The sequence below is a fragment of the Camelus bactrianus genome, chromosome 13, assembly GCF_048773025.1.
Source record: "Camelus bactrianus isolate YW-2024 breed Bactrian camel chromosome 13, ASM4877302v1, whole genome shotgun sequence".
Classification (NCBI taxonomy): domain Eukaryota; kingdom Metazoa; phylum Chordata; class Mammalia; order Artiodactyla; family Camelidae; genus Camelus; species Camelus bactrianus.
In genome coordinates, this window is record NC_133551.1 from 54,798,518 (window position 1) to 54,816,143 (window position 17,626).

Consider the following 17,626-nt stretch of genomic DNA (forward strand, 5'->3'; position numbering starts at 1 on the left):
TCTTTGACACTAAATTAAGCATTTGTTCAGGATAAGGTATGAGGTAATTTGAGATTAAAGTAGCTTTAAAGAAAGTGGAAAGCCACAATTGTCACTGGTTGCATGGAATTTGCTATTAAAAGTTGTGTGTAGTCAGTACCAAGGATGAAGCCAAGACCCCACTCCACTGTAAATACTCATTTTGCTTATCTGTGGCTATCTTTTCAAATAAGGAGGACAGCCAGCCATCCCAAATCAAGAATCAGAATTCTGAGTCCATGTCTTGGTTCAGCTCTCTGTTACTCCTGATTGCCAGCTTACTTAGCATCTTTGTGGATCTCAAGGCAAAAACGGTCTGCAGTGTTCAGGGGTATAATGGGTTCTTGCTACTGGAGTATTCTGCAGTTTGCCCAGCTGCATTATCTGGCAATTTACCTAAGTTGGACTTATGCTTATCAATAGGGTAGACTATTTTTCATTGGGTCACTGGGGTAAAAGATGGATATACATAAATGATCTCACAGTAATCAGTACAAAAGGAGCACATGGTGTTTTCAGATATATTTACCAGTTATCAAGGTTCCGGGATTCCTTACGTAGTTGTGCAGTAATTATTTATAGCAAAGAAATGAGTGTTAATTTTGGTAAGCGTTTAGGCCATGGAGTCCATAGGTGAAAATTAGTAGATCTTAGTGCTGAAGGCACTGGGAACCCTTCAAGAGACTTTGACAGGTAACTTAGCCTCACGTTAAATATGATTAAGAATCCCTACCTAGCAGGGTTTGTATGTTGATGAGTTACTATTTTAACTTTTACTATTTTAACTCAATTCCTGACAGTTGGGGTGGGGGGTATAGCAAGCCTAAGCAAGCAAGTCCACGAGATTTCTAACAAATAGTTATGAGGCATGTAATGTTCTGCACCTAAAATGAGTTGAGTTCCAAGTGTGTTTGAGGCAAGACGGAATGAGAGGAAAGAATGGGAAGAAATTAAAGATCCAAATGGTAAAACATCTCATGTTCATGGATTGAAACATTGTTAACATAGCATTCCCCAAACTGATCTACAGATTCAACATGTTCCAGCTGACTTCTTGAAATTGATAAGGTGACTCTTGAGTTGCACATGGACCCATATACAAAATACTAAAAATGGGTCAAACACCTAAATGTAGGAATGAAATCTATAAAACTTAGAAAATGGATAAATGTTCATGACCTTGAGTTGGGTAAAAGATTATTAAATGTGACACCAAAAAAAAGCAACAACAACAAAGGTAAATTGGGTTTACCAGAGTTAAACTGCTTCGACACCATGAAGAAAGTGAAAACACACAGAATGGAGAAAATTGCAAATCTCTGATAAGGCGCTTGAATCTAAAATGTTTAAACAATTTTAAAAACTAAGCCCAGTTTAGAGTTTGAGATTCACAAATGTTCCCCATCTATAAAAGTGGATAAAACAAATTTCTTCTGTATAGCACAGGAAACTTGAACAGCTTGTAATACCCTTTAATGAAAAAATATGAAAACTACTATATGTGTATGTATACATGACTAGGATGTTATGATGTACACTAGAAATTGACTAAAAAGGAAAATTGACAAATTGTAACTGACTCTAAATTCAAAAAACAAAAAACAGCCCAATTCAGAAATAAGCAAAGGATTTAAATAGAGTTCTAGAGCCTGTGGTATGGAGAGGGAGGACGTTCTGTTGCAGTAATCCCAATAGGTTGGAAAGCAGCCCTATGTTAAAAAGAAAAGATCAAGGGAAGCCAGTCTGAGAAGAGGGTTTGGATTGGGCAGTAGAAAAAGACTTTGCCCTCAGCAATAATAGACTAAAGAGTAATTTTTGCATGTGAGAATTTGTCAATATTTTTCTTTGTCTTAGGGAGACCGGCTCTCCATTCACCTATTGGTTTGGAATGAGGGATTTATTTTCATTAAATATTAAGACAAAAATCTTTGGATGGTGAATTTAAAAAAAAGTGGTAGCATTTACAAGAACTGCTGTATAAAGTACGGATGAACCGACGGGGCTCACCTGAATAGTTCATCCTATTCTCTTTCTGATTTCAGACTTTATAAATGATGTAAATTTTTGAGGTTTGCACTGAAATAACTAACAGTGGTATTTTCCCATTAGAGAGTCAAACCAATTTTTTTCTTTTCTGGACAAAAACATGAAAGTATTTTTGGAAGTATTTATGCAATGTATAATAAAATATCTTAAAAGAAAAAAGATGAAAGTAACAACATGGTTTTCGTTTATATGGAATCAGGTCATAGATACTATTTTTCTTCTCTTCATTTTACAATTTTTATTGTAGACCTGTATCCTCTTGCCCCTTCTGGTTTAAAAAATTTTTTTGGTAGAACTTTAATCTCATTTTTCACATGAGACTTTTTTTTATAAACAAAGCAAACATTTTGTTTCTCGTAACTTTATGGCAGAATTTGAAACGGTATTTTAGATTTCCCTCCCCTTTTGTTAGCTAGTCGTTACATACTATAATTATACTTCTTAAATGTCTTTCATTCCAGCCCTTTTAGTACCTGCCAGCACTGTCCTAATTCAGTGTCTCAGTATGCTCTACTTGGTCTCTCAGCCCTTTACCAGCCTCCTTGCCTTCACCCTTGCATTTCCACTGCTGTCATAGTTTCCATCCTAAACCCCCAATCTCAGCCTTTCTCTACTGTTGCGAATCCCTTTCTCTTGTACAATGAAGTTGAAACTCCTTATCAGGTCATACAAATCTAGCTCCTTATTTAGTTACATCTTTTATCATATCTTTGAAACAATTTTCCATGTGACGCAAACTATGTGTACTTCCCCAAGGGTATCTTGGGTCTTTCTACCTCATTGCCTATATACCCATTGCTTCAGCTTCCTAGAAAGAACTTCATTTGTCAGACTGGCAAATGCCAACTTTCAAGATACTCTCATTTTTCTTTTTCTTTTAAAAATGCAGTTCTTTTTTTTTTTTTTTCTTTTCTAATTTCCACCTGCTCAGAGGTATATACACACACAAACACAAACATAAACGATTCCTTTTGTGGGTCCTTATTGGTAACCATTGGATTTGTTTACAGTTCTGTTTCATCCTCTAGACCTCTGAGTGGCAAGGAGCATGTCTTACTGGACTTTGAATCCTCTGTGGGAAGCCTGGCATAGAATACATTTTAAATAACTGTATAATGAAATAATTCCTATTTCACTGAGGAGACTGAGCCTGAGGGAACACGGCTATTTCCAAAGTCTCCAAACAGAAATGACAGAGCTGACGCTCAGACTCAGAATTGTTTTATTCCAGATTTGGTGTCCTATCTACTATATCTAAGATACTAATGGTATCTTACGTTTATTTAGTCCATGAACATTTGTTATGATCTGCTAATGCAAAATAAAATCCAAACATTGTTTTTGAGATTTAGTATTTGATATAGAAGTATCTTTACTGTTGTGGGAGAATAATAAATATGCCTTCAATAGTTCACACTAAAGATTGCAAATAATGGGGGAGGAGGGTATAGCACAGCGGTAGAGTGGGTGCTAAGCATGCACAAAGTCCTGGGTTCAATCCCCCATACCTCCACTAAAAATAATAACTAAATAAACCTAATTGCCTCCCCCACAAAAAATAAAAACAAATTTTTAAAAAAGATTGTAAATAACATGATCTTATATTTTGTTACCTTCAAGAAACAGGTTTTCTTCATACTAGACTGCAAAACTCATTTGCTTTTACCCCATCTGGTAGCTAGACCATTTCTGCACATGGTTTCCTGGAAGATTTACACTTCACTTACTAATTTTCATTTCCTTGCACAAGGGTCATAATGACTTTGATATGTCAGCACTTTAAAGATGTCATGTCACTGTTTTCATGCTTGCAGTATTACTGCTACTACTACTACCACTACTACTATTATCTTTTTCAAAAATGGTGGCACTGGGGTTTATTAAGCCATGCCTTAGTATAAGTGCTGGGCTTGCCCATGGTGCTCTAGATGTATCAGGCCCAGATGTCCTACCAATTCTAGAGCCCTGGCCCCAGTAAACTGAGAGCTAGTTGATGTTGTACACAAGCCCATCATCTGTCACTTCCATGTGGCCAACAGTCACTGCCAGACCTAGAAACTTCTTCATCTGGAACTTGATTGTGGGCTTCACTTCATGGACTCTGGCCACCATCTTCTCATTGTGGATCAGCAAGCAAGGGCCCAGGATTCGTGGGTTCTGCTTGATGAGACTGAAGCCACAGAGGCATAATTCTTGGCCAACTTCTTGACCAGATTCTTATTCTTGTTGAGTTTCTTCAGCTCTTTGATGTCCATATGGGGTATATCCACAGCTGTGGCCTCATCACAGTGCTACTGGTCCCCCAGGACACATGTGGAAAACTTGGGGCAGGGAGTGGATTTAGCCTGATGGTGCCCAAGAAGTATTTGTCCTTGTGAGGGTCATAGTTCAAGGCGATCTGCAGCCTCGAGCTGATCAACTCAAGCCAATCTGCAGTTTCCAAAAACTTCGGGTGCTGAGCTGGTTCTGGTGCAGGACTTCCCACACTACCTCACAGAGGGTATTGCAGGAGATGCTGCTAATGGTGCCCTGCGCTGCAATAACCAGAAAAGAGTTGGCTGCATTATTTCTGATGGGAAATTAGTTGTCTCCTTTTCCTTTGTTCTCCCATTATAATGTGTCTTTTCTCTCTAGAAGCTTCTAAGCTTTTCTCTTTATCTCTTGGAACTTTCACTCTTTTTCAGTATCTTGATTACGATATGCCTTGGGATTGTTTGCTTTATTTTGCTTCATATTTGTTGAAATTCTTAGATTTATAGATTTATAGTTTCATTACATTTTTTAATACTGTCCACTACTTAATGAGATATTTTTTTCTGCCTTCCTGTTCTTGGACTCCGTTACATGTAAATGAGATTGCTTGACATTATCCAACAGCTCAAGCTCACTAAGTCTCTTGCATTAGTTTTGTTTTCCTTGGGGCTTCAGTGAACTTAAAGATGAAGCAGTATATCTTGCTATGTTCTTAAGTTCGCTTATTTTTACCCCTACAGTGTCTGATTTCCTGTACCCCTAAAAAGTGAATTTTTCATTTCAGATGTTGTATTTTCTTCTTCTAGAAAAGATACAATCTTGTATCTTCTAGAAGGAAATGCTGTATTTTTCTAGAACTCTAGAAGTTCCATTAGTTCTATCTTAATATTTTCTCCTCATTATGTTCACATTTTCCTTTATGTACATGTACATGGGTACAGTGTTATTTTTAACATTATTGTCTGCTAGTTCCATCATCTCTATCATTCTGGGTTTTGTTTGTTTTTTACTATCAACTGATTTTTCTTCTGGTTTAGGTCATAATTTCCTACTTCTCTACATGTCTAGTTAATTTTTTTTAACATTTTTTAATTGAGTTATAGTCATTTTACAATGTTGTGTCGAATTCTAGCATAGAGCACAATTTTTCAGTTATACATGGACATACATATATTCACTGTCACATTTTTTTTTGCTGTGAGCTACCGCAAGATCTTGTATATATTTCCCTGTGCTATACAGTATAATCTTGTTTATCTATTCTGCATATGCCCGTCAGGATCTACAAATTTTGAAATCCCAGTCTGTCCCTTCCCACCCCCTGTGTCTAGTAAGTTTTGATTGGATATTGGGCAGTATTATATCATGTTGTTGAGTATCTTCCTTTTAAGAGTAATTTAGTTTTGTTTTAGCAAGCACTGAGATTTGTTAGAGCAAGTCTAGAGTAGCCTTTTTCTCCAGAGCTAATTCTAGTGTCTCTCCTAGATGCCTAGGTGTTTAACAGGTTCCTCTGTTCTGGATAGTCAGGACATGAATATCTCCCAGGACTGTGTAAGCTCCAGCAACTGTTTATCTTATAGTTCCCGTGTTGTTCTTTATTTCAATAATTGTTCTTTGTCTGATCTTGTAGCATCTCATTCTATACGTGCACAGCTTAGTGTTCTGCTCAGGATTCAAACGGACCTTTATGCAAATCTCTTTCTCTGCATAGCTTCCTCCTTTCTAGTACTCTGTTCTACAAATTCCAGCTGCTTTAGCCTCTTCAAACCAATCTCTGTCTCTTCAATGCAGCAAGACAGTTATGCTCTGGTTGGGTTCTCCTTCCTATCGTGTGGATTGGGTAATGCCTCCAGGCAGCTACCTATGACAACTGTAGGGATCACTTCATTTACTACCCTTTTTTTCAGGGGTCATGGTCCTGCATAGCCTGTTTTCCAACGTGTTATGGACTAAATTGTATCCCCCTCAAAATCATATATTAAAGTCTTAATTCCTAATACATATCAGAATGTGACTGTATTTGGACATAGGGCCTTTAAAGAGGTAATTAAGTTTAAATGAGGTCATATGAATGAGGCTCTAAACCAACATGACTGGTATCCTTAGAAGAAGGGGAAGCAGTACAAAAGCCATGTGCAAAGTCCAAGTGAAGACACAGCAAAAAGTTCCCACCTGTAAGCTAATGAGAGAGGCCTCAGAAGAAATCAAACCTACTGACACCTTGATCTTGGATGTCTGGCCTCCACGACTAGGAGAAAAATTTCTATTGTTTTAGCCATTCTGTGGTATTTTGTTATGTCAGCCTTAGCAATCGAACATGCAGTGTAAGAACAGTTGTTTCATATACTTTGCAGTTTTTTAGTTGTTTATAGCAGAAGGGCAAATCTGGTACCAATTCTCTATCTGAGCTGGAATCCAATAGATTTGTTTTATCAGATGTCAGAACAAGTTGGAAAAAGTTACAAGTATTCACACATCTCCATTTTACACTGGAAAATGATGTATTTTTTTAAAGCTTTATTGAAGTGTAATTGATATACAATAAGCTGCACATATTTTAAGTATAAATCTTATAAATTTGTCATATGTATGTACCATGATAGTTTACCATAATCAAGATAATGAACGTGGCCATCACCATGGTACCTTGTGCCCCTTAGCAATCCCTGACTCCTGCCCCTCCATAACTGTCCTTTCCCTCTACCAATCTACAGGCAACCACTAATCTGCTTTTGCATCATGATAGATTAGTTTGCGTTTTCTAGAATTCTATATAAATGACTATACGGCATGAACTTCTTTTGTTTGTTTTGGTCTGGCCTCTTTCACACAGAATAATCTGAGATTCGTTCATGTTGTTGTGTGTATTAATAGTTTATTCCTTTTTGTTGTTCAAGTATTTTTTTTGTATGGATATACCACAATTCTTAAAATTCATTCACATATTGATGGGCATTTGACTCGCTTCCAATTTTTGGCTATTATAAATAAATCTGCTGTAAATATTCACGTTGAAGTCTGTGTGAACCTATGTATCAGTTTTCTTGGCTAAATTCCTAAGAGTGGAGTGGCTGGGTTATATGGCACTTGCCACTTTTCTCTCCTACTTTGTTTCTTTCTGAAGCATATATCACCTAATAAGTATATACTTTACTTAGTGAATGGTCAGGCCACTCAAGATGGCCATTCCCTTGCTCTCTGTACATCCCCTGCTTGACCAGTCTCTGCATTTCACCTACACCCTACTCACATGAGGATCCAATCCTCTCAATCATAGGGCTTAATCAGTAACTACCTGCTTGCCCCCTGCCCCAGCCGCTGGTTTTCTTGGTAACTGATGAGCCAACCTGACATCAATTCACCCTATAAATGGTAGCCTCCTTCTCCCGGAGTAGCAAAGACTGTTGCAGCATCCTACCTGCTCTCTGCTGCTGTACATGGTGGGGTGTCACTCCAGGACTTTTGCTTCAGACCTGTAAGATTCCCGGTCCAATAAACTGTTGTCTGTCGCCGCTGCCAGGCTCTTTCTTCGGTCTCACAGCTGGGAAACTAGAAGACTTGCAGGACTGCTAGGTAGAGCCCAACACTTACGAATTCTGTTTATTGTCAATCTTCCATCACCAGAAAGGAAGCTTCATAAAGGCAGGAAATGTTTTGGTTTACTGCTGTTTCCCCTGCCTAGAATAGTGTCTTGTCATGGCATGTGCTCAATAATCAAACAGAAACATTTATGTGTTGTCTAATATGGGTCAGGCATATTTTAAGTACTTGACATATGGAAGCGTTTGTTTAATTATTGAGATGACATATTCTTTTATGAGACTCAGAATATTGGATTTGTAGGTTTTGGCTTTTGAAGTTTTTGTGAACAGGATTACTAATTATTAGTGATTAAGCAGAAGTGGCAAGTTAAGATTTATTTGCCAGACTAACTCCAGGTTGTGTAGTGGTTAGCCATGCCATTTGTGTTGTGAACATTCTGAAGACGAGTTCGGGCTGAGTACCATGATTTAAGATGATACGTACCAGGTTTACTGAGAATGGAGAACAGGGGCATAGGTGCCCCGCTCCTAGCATTTCTGGTTTTGAGTGCACAGTTTACTGAAAGGATGGAGGAACATAACATCACTTTGGCTTAAATGTCCAGTTTGTATAGATATTCAGTGCAATATATTGTATTTTTTTAATTCTTAAGGAATTTGGTCCAAAAGTCAAACACTGAACATAATATACAAGATAATATGAAATTGAACACTGAAAAGCTCTACAAAAGAAAGGACCTATATTTAAAAGTCATATTCTGTCTAAATCTGTTTTTCCTCCTTCTAGTATGAATAACCGAGTTTCTGCTTCTGATTGTACAATTGTCTTTCACCGGGGGAAAACTGCTTACCGAAGGATTGCTCTTCTCGGCTATTCTAAATGCTACACTACGCATTACTGAGCACATTTAATCTGTCAGTTCACCAACTTCTTCCAAGAAAACTTGCCCAAGTAAAACAGAATTCTGAAGTCTGTGCCCTGTCTCTTCATTTCTGTGCACGTAGTTCTTAGAGCATTGGGTTTAATTCTCTACATTTCCATGTTTCTGAGGAAATGTCACTTTGGAACAAATGTATTACTTTTGCTTTCTGACTTCTAATTAGATTTCCTCATAGAGACTTTGTTAATTGAGGGGTTTATAGATTCTAAAGTACAAGGCACTTCATTTTTCTTCAAGACTAAATAACACGACTGGCTGTTTGAAGGAGAACCGGAAGCTAATTATCCTTCTTTTTTCAGTTGAAATTTCCTATAAAAGGAATAGTGTAGGCTGAGTCTATTATGTCCCATTCCTGTAGACAACCACTATTTAAACATCATTCATTATTTAATAAAGGCAGGAAAAATTTCAAGACCTAGAGAAAAATGATGTTACCTTTGTAGTACCACATGGGAAGTTATTTCTCTTGAAGAAGATAACTATGTATCACAGACACGTGTATCGAGCCTTCCAACATTCCTGGACATTATTACTTTGGAGACTTGTTGCTCTCTCCTTTGAGTAAGATGCTTTATGGAGAGAGGGGGCAGTGTCTTCATTAGAGTGATGTATTAAATTTGTGAAGAGTATCCGGAAATTCCTCCTCTACCCTGAGATGTTTGAAGATCTGGTGAAGTTTGGTTATTTAGTATCTTATGGTAGATACTAGAAATCCTGGGAATTCAGAACATAGTCAGAAGTCAGTAAACAGGAAGAGTTTTAACATGTTCATGATTTAGAACAAGAGAGTAACCGAGTTTCTTACTTCACTTCTAGATAAACATACTGGAACAATTTCTTTACTTGCATGGCTGTAATGTATAAGTTCTCTCATATTTCAATGTTGGCATTAAAATGGAGTATTTTAGTACAACCAGTTAAAGTGAACTTCCTATTTTTTAGAAAACTAAATATGGCTTTGTTCTTAAATATGCTGGAAACACATTACCTATAATCACATTTTCTTTTATTTCAGTCTCAAGAAACTGAACTGATAGGATACGTTTTTGGAAAAGCTTTTGAGATGTGCTCCCTTACAGTACTTAAGAATTACGATTAGTTTTAAACAAACTCAGCCTGTTTTATTTATCCAGATACCCATTTTCCTCTCAGACTAACCACCTTGATCAGGTTTTTTTTTCTTCTCTGTTTTAGAAGTTTAATTTTTGTATGCTTTGATTTGCAGTTGCCTTCAGAGCCCATGGTTCATTCTTTAAGAATATCCTTAGTGATGAACAATCTTTGCCTTTTGAGGGTGGTTGAAGTTATATGGAATCTTCTGTGGTGAATAAAGTACATAACTGGGCTGATTATTACTATGTGACAAATACTGTGCTAAGTACTTGACATGCATTATCTAAATTTATCTTTGTGATTCCTCTGTGATGATAGATACTAATATTAATCTCCTTTTTATAGACGAGGAAACTAAAGTTTAGTACAGCTAAATTTGCTCAGGCTTAGACAGGTAGAAAGTGGTGGAGCTGGGGGGTTGAATGATTCTGGGCCTGTGCTCTTAACCATGGTGTGCTCTCACTCCAGTTCCCTAAGAGCTGATTTCAGTTGTGGTATCTGGGTGGAAATTCTCGTGCACCTGCTATCATCCCACATCAAGCAAGGGATATGAGAGTATCTTTTTTCCTGCCTTGAGGGTACCACTTGCCATTTGGAGGCACAGCCCAGAAGTGAGGGGAATTAATGTCTCTGGAGGGGGGCAAGCGGTGGCATTTGGTGGCCAAGCACATTTTCTTCCCGGGGACGGTCCCAGGGCACTGTCTACATGGTTCCTTGGAGTCCCCATAGGATTAAGCCCTACTTGCTCGTTGTGTGGTGACCAGTTCATTAAATCCTTTTGTTATTTCACATTCCTCATACCTTCACTTCTGATTCCTGAGATTTCCTCCCAAATAAACTACTTACATTCAATTCCTTGGCTCAGGCACTACTCTGGGGGAATAAACCTATGAAACCCACCAATTCTGTCTTTAAGAAATCTGATTTGAGGGGGAGGATATAGCTCAGTGGTAGAGTGTATGCTTGGCATGCATGAAGTCTTGGGTTCAATCCCCAGTACCTCTAAAAAAAAAAAAAGAAATATGATTTGGATATGAAACATTTTCTTGTATTACTTGTCAGTTGTCCCTAAAATATAGACCTGAGTATCTATAGGGTTCCTAGTGCCAGAGAGTCACTAGTTCAGCCAACAGCTTAACTGAGATATCACTGATGCACAATAAAATGTACATATTTAAAGTGTGTAATTTGATCAGCTTTGACATGTGACCATCCATCAAACCAGAGCTGTGTCAAAATAATGAACTTTTTCATTATCCCCAAGAGTTCCACTTGCTTCTTTGTAATCCATCCCTTTCTCCCCACCCCGGAAAATACTGAGATGCTTTCTCTATATTTGTTTGCACATCTAGAATTTCACAGAAATGAAATAATACAAAATTTACTTCTTTGCTCTAGCTTCTTTTATTTAACATAATTATTTTGATATTTATTCATGAAGTTGTATCAGTAGTTTGTTCCTTTTTATTGCTGAGAGGTATTCCATTGCATGGATATAACATAATTTGTTTATCCATGTACCTGATGATGGGTGTGATGGTTAATTTTATTTGTCAGCCTGACTGGGCCATGGATGCCCAGGTAGCTAATAAAACAACATTTTTTTGGTGTCTGTGAGAGTGTTTCCAGAAGAGATTAGCATTTGAATTGGTAGACTGAGTAAAAAAATTGCCCTCACCAGTGCAGGTAGGTATTACCCAGTCTCTTGAGGGACTGAATAGAACTCTCTATTCAGAGGATGCAGAGAAAGGGTGAATTTGCTGCTTGTGTTGGGACATTCATCTTCTCTTTCCCTTGGAGTCTTTCCTCATTCCTCAAACTCGAATTGAGACTTTCACCATCATCTCCCCTTGTTCTCGGGAATTTGGGGCTTGGACTGAATCACACCACCAGGTTTCTGGTTCTCCAGCTTGCAGATGGCTGGCAGTGGGAATTCTTAGTCTCCATAATTGTGAGAGTCAATTCCCATAATAAACCTCATCTTATATATTCATATATATATCCTACTGGTTATGTTTCTCTGGAGAACCCTAGTACAATGGGCATTTGGATTGTTTCCAGTTTGGGGCTATTATAATGAAGCTACTATGAATATCTGTGTACAAGTCTTTTGTGTGGATATTGACTTTCATTTCCTTAAATAAATATCTAGGAGCAGAATGGCTGGGTCATATGGTAGGTGTATGTTAAACTTTTAAAGAAGCTGCCAAACTATTTTTCAAAGTGCTTATACAATCTTATATTCCCACCAGCAGTATATGAGAGTTCCGGTTGCTCCATATCCTTGCCAACACTTTTTAATTTTGCCAACTTTTAAATTGTAACCATTCTAGTTAGCTGTGTATTGCTGTCACATTGAGTTTTTAATCTGCATTTTCCTAATAACTAATGGTTTTGACTATCTTTTCATGTACTTATTGGCCATCCATATATCTTCTTTGGTGAAGTCCATTTATATCTTTTGCAAACTTTAAAAAATTACATTGTTTGCTTATTATTGGTTGGTAAGAATTCTTTTTTTTTTTTAATTTTTTGAACTTTTTTCTGAAGTACAGTCAGTTACAATGTGTCAGTTTCTGGTGTACAGCACAATGTCCCAGTCATGCATATACATACATATATTCGTTTTCATATTCTTTTTTATTAAAGGTTATTACAAGATAGTGAACATAGTTCCCTGTGCTATACAGACATTTTTTAAAATCTATTTTTATATATAGTGACTAACATTTGTAAATCTCAAACTCCCAAATTTTTCCCTTCTCACCCCCTACGAATTCTTTATATGCTGTAGATGCAAGTCTTTTGTTGGTTATGTGTGACAAATATTCTCCAGTCTGTGGCTTGATTTTTTCATTTTCATAACAGTCTTTTGAAAAGCAGAAATTTTAAACTTTGACTATGCACAATTTATTGTTTTTTTTAATTATTCGAACTTTTTGTGTCCCATTTAAGAAATTTTTGCCAAATGCATTCATTCAGATTGGTCACTGAGAGTTTCTTGTTCTTATCTTCTTATTAAAGTTTTTAGATTATAATATTTTAAAATCAGATTCTAAAAAAAAATTGCAAGTTTTTCTTCTATACTTACTATGAAAGAATCCTTGGTAATAATATTTACTTTTTCCTTTGTATATATGACTTTCAATCTAATTTATATAATTTTTTATAATTTTCAAAAATGTCAGTATTTTCCATTTTTGTTATACAATGCATAGTCATCAAACTTTTATTTCTTTGATCTAGTAATTATTTAAAAAATAACCAGAAGAAATTCACAAAACTTTTAAACTGTCTTCCTTTTCATGATCCAGTTTGTTCATCTTTTCGCACACATTTTCCTATTCCATTTACTTGCAGGCTTTTAAATCTACTTATGGCACAGTTTTATATAACTGTGACACTATTAATCTTTTTGGGGGGAGGTAATTAGGTTTATTATTTTTTTAAATTTTATTTATTTTTTAATGGAGTTACCAGGGATTGAACCCTGGACTTCGTGCTTCTGAGCACACGCTCTGCCACTGAGCTATATACCTCCCTGCCACACTGTATTAAACTTATATGTTTGACTTGATTCTGTTTTTTTCTTCCTTCCTTCCTTCCTTCCTCTTTCCTTTTTATTTCACTGTCAGGCTATTCCAGCTTTCTGATTCCTATCATGTTTTTTTCTCTTTCGCTTTATGTCTTTTTGACTGTGACCTCTTCACATAACCAGCCTTTACATTCTCTCATTACTCATTTTGTTTCCCTGTCCTTTGAACCTAAATTTCCTCTGCACCCTGTACAGTGCCTTCAGTCTCATACATCCACAGTCTGCTTGTAATTTTTCCTCTTCTACCTTTTTTGTCTTCTTCCCTGGACAAATCTGTTCATCCTTTTAAAAGGTAGCCAGTGTGGTCATCTCCTACTCCTCCTCTCTTGTGGATTTTCATTCTCATTCCTTCATTTTCCCGCTGCACCCCCAGCACCCCCCAACCCCGTCTCCTGTCTTCTCTCCCTCCCCCTCCTCCTCCTTCATTGCTGGTCTTCCTCCCTCTGTCTTTTTTTTTTTTTTTTAAAGGAAAATTAAGACATTCTTTTGATCAAAAGAAACCATTATAAGAGTAAAAAGGCAAACCACCTAGGGGGAGAAGATATTTGTAATACATTTATTCCACAAGAACTTTATATCTTTAAGATGTGGTTGACCAATTGTTTCAGCACCATTTGTGGAAAAGACTGTCCTTTCTATATTGAATTGCTTTCACACTTTTGTCAAAAATCAGTTGATCATACTTGTGTGGATATATCCTGGGGTTATTCTGGATTATTCTGTTGCATTGATTTACTTCCTCCCTCTGTCTTGTTTGGCACAGCCATTACTTGAGCCTGGTTTCTTCAGAACACGTTCTAAGTACATATCGAACCATAAAATGTCATCTAGTCCAAGCCTTTTCTTTTGGTTATGAGGAAACTGAGACCCACAAAATGTATCAGATGCCAACCATCAAGTTGTTACATTCAGTGTTTTCATAGAATGTTTCTTCAGCTCATGTTCAGAGAAACTGAATAGACCTGAGAGGTCACAATTGATTTGAAGGTTTTTCTCCAACACAGTGATTCCCAAGCTTGACTGTGCATCAGAATCACCTGCGGAGTTTTTAAAACTACAGGGTTGTTAGCTTTGCCCTAGACTTACTGAGTCAGAATCTCCAGGGATAGGACGTGGGAATCTATCTGAATAGCATTATGTCTTGCCAGGTTTGGGAACGAATGCTCTAAGACAATAAAAGAAAGAAGAGAGAAAAGTTTTTACTTGCCTTTGAGGCAAGTAAAATTCTCTTTGCTGAAGAATTAAACTAACTTGATAAGTTAGTGGAAAGACAGTAGCAACATGTAGGTTGTGATTAAAAAAAAACTAACATTTGTTGAGCCCTTATAGTGTGCTCAGCAAATGCTTTTCATGCATCAATCTGTTTAATCCTCATAACAACATTACGAGGTACTTCTTACATTATATTCATTTTATGAAAAGGAAAACAGAAATCTGGAAAGCTGAAGTAAATCACCCGAGTTCACGTAGTAGTCAAGTGGACAAGCAGAGAAAGAACCCAGGCAAGAGGGCCCAGAACTGGTCAGTGTTAACTGTCGGGGACTTTTCTAGAGATTTTTGTACCCTACATCTGGACTCCTTTAGAATGTAATTCATCCCTCGAATATGTATTAGTTAGGCAGCAATTTGTATTCCATCTCATTTATAGTGGTGTTTAAATTCTAAAGCTTATAATGGACTATATATTCTTTACATAGGTAGAGTATATTTAAAATCTGGTCTAAAAGTATTTTTTTAAGATAACTCAAATAGTGTCTTTTGTGAATATGAGTTCTGTCATACAATCATGCTTTTCTCGATTTGAAAATATACTCCAAATCCAAGTAATCAGTTCATTCCAAAACAGGTTTTATTAGGTTATATATTAAATGCTTACATTTAATTTTCTTACAGGAAAGCCCCTAAGTCTTGCCTTCTGAGCTCTTTAATAAGAGCTTAAAGGGAGATTTAGCAAGCTTGTTAGTTGGTTTGTAAGCCGTACAGAAGCCGTAAAGAAGGAACAGGGCTGCTTTGATTTGGTGGGCTGCAGTGAAGAGTGCCTGCCTTGTGTTTGCTCATGCCAAAAGGCAGCTCCTTCTGCAGAGAATTTTTTCTGTCCTACCTAGCTAACTTCTGTTGGCTCTTAGAAGTTTGCCTCAAGTGTCATTATGTTTGGGTACCTTCTCCAAATCCTTATTTATCAACCCCTTCCCCTTGTCCACTACCTTGAATCAATCAATTGCTCCTCACAGTTCCCATAATGCTTTAAACATGGTTCTTACAAAGGCACATCAAATTGGTTTTATGAATCCCCCTGTGTGTGTGTGTATGTGTGTGTGTGTGTGACTGTGTTAAAAATGTGAACTTTTTGAGGTGACCAGATCATGGCCTAGTGAAGTGGCAGGTACTTGTAAGCCTCCCTGCCTCCCCCCAAAATTTGAAATGGAGTGCAGAGCCAGTTGGAGAGGACATAAAACTGCAAAGTAGATCAATTCGCTCAGATAGTATAGTGGTCTGGAGCTGTTTGTGCAGGAGCAGAATGTCACCCACATGTTACTTGGCTGGGAAGAAAGGACTCTGCAGATGATGACCCGATTATGTTTAGTACCGTTTAAATTGGGGCATCTCTAGTAACTGTTTAAAGAATCTTCTAGGTATCAAAATTTAAAAAGTCTTCCACTTATGTCCACGATGGAGCAATAAGAACCAGCTTAATCCTCCTGCTAAAACAAAAACAAGTAACCAAAACCCAGGCCAAATATGTGACGTAATGGTTTTCAAGGCACAGAGGACAATGATTGCTGAGACGTGAGAAACAAACAAAAAGAGGCCTGGGACTGTCCCAGCCTACTGCCCCGAGAGAGTTTCCAGGCTGTGGTGCAGGAAAGGGAAAGCAGGCAGAGGTCAGCTGAGCACCAAGGATGGCTAGAGGTCACAGGAACGAGGAGAGCCTTGCGCTGAGAACCCCAGATATCAGATAAAAGAAACTGAGGTTGATTGGCCTTTACTTTGCAGTTTTATGTTGAACTGGCTAGGAGTTAGGCTGTGTTTACTGTTTCCTGTAGCTGTTGTGTCAAAGGGTAAATCTCCCTCTGGTGTCCTTATTTTGTCTCTCTTGTTGTCTTGGGTGTCCCTTGAGACTTTTCAGATAAGGTTGGGCTGCATTCCTTCTGGCTGTAACCCTGCGTTATTTTACAGGAACGCAGTGGAGGTGGTGGTAAGGTTTAAGGAGAGGAAGTCGTCTACGGTCCTGTGATCAGGTCTCCATCTTTCACTGAGCCTGAGTTGGGTATGTTCCTTCTCCCAAGTCTGTTAGGCTTTCATAAAACCCTAGTCACTCCAGCTCTGGCAAAATGGTTTCCCTTGAGCACAGGCCTTGTTAGGGAAAAGAGAGAGAGAAGGAAGTATTTCCAAATGGTTACTTATCCCCTGCTCCTGCCAGAAGCACAGGAGGGGATTTGTCTCCAGTTCTCACTGTGAGAACCTAGTGGGGATACTGGAAGTAAAACTCAGAAATGTAGACCCTCCCCTGGAGTTTGTAACTCTCAACACTTATCCATATGGAGTCTGGCAAATTGTTAATTACCGTTTAAAGTGTCCCTGCTGGCGCTGGCTTCAGCTGCAGGCTTCTCCTCCTGGGCTTCTGCTCCCATCAAGTGGTGATTTTCTCTATCTGCCTGCCTCTCCAGTTTGCAGGGCAACAGTTTACCCTGCGACTTCAGCTTTCTGATGGATCTAAGAATTGTTGAGTTTCAGTTTGTTCAGCTTTTTCTTATTGTGAAACAGGAGTGATGACTTCTGAGCTCTATTTACATGTCAGATTGGAAACCCTAGACATTTGCAAAGGAGCTCCCTCAAACATTCAGCAGAGTACTGATCAATGCATGCATGTGAAGAGACTTCCTGAGGCCAAGATAAAACCATTAGAATGGATTAGAGGACGGTACTTGGCACTCATACGGGGCTGGGAGTGGCACCTGGTCCTACCAGCCAGACTAGAAAATCTCAGAATTCATCAGACATTGGGAGAATACTTGGAAAGATCTGCCTCAGTCTAATTAGCCCTAGATTGAACAATGCTTCAGAGCTAACAAACAAATTATGAAAGCAAGAACAAAAAGGATCAAACCATTTCCAAG

At 37.9% G+C, this 17,626-nt stretch overlaps 1 pseudogene; it reads right to left on the reverse strand.

Moving 5' to 3' along the window:
- Positions 1-3,919: 3,919 nt before the first annotated feature.
- Positions 3,920-17,140, reverse strand: LOC105072870 (large ribosomal subunit protein uL1 pseudogene; annotated as a pseudogene).
- Between the last annotated feature and the right edge of the window lie 486 nt (positions 17,141-17,626).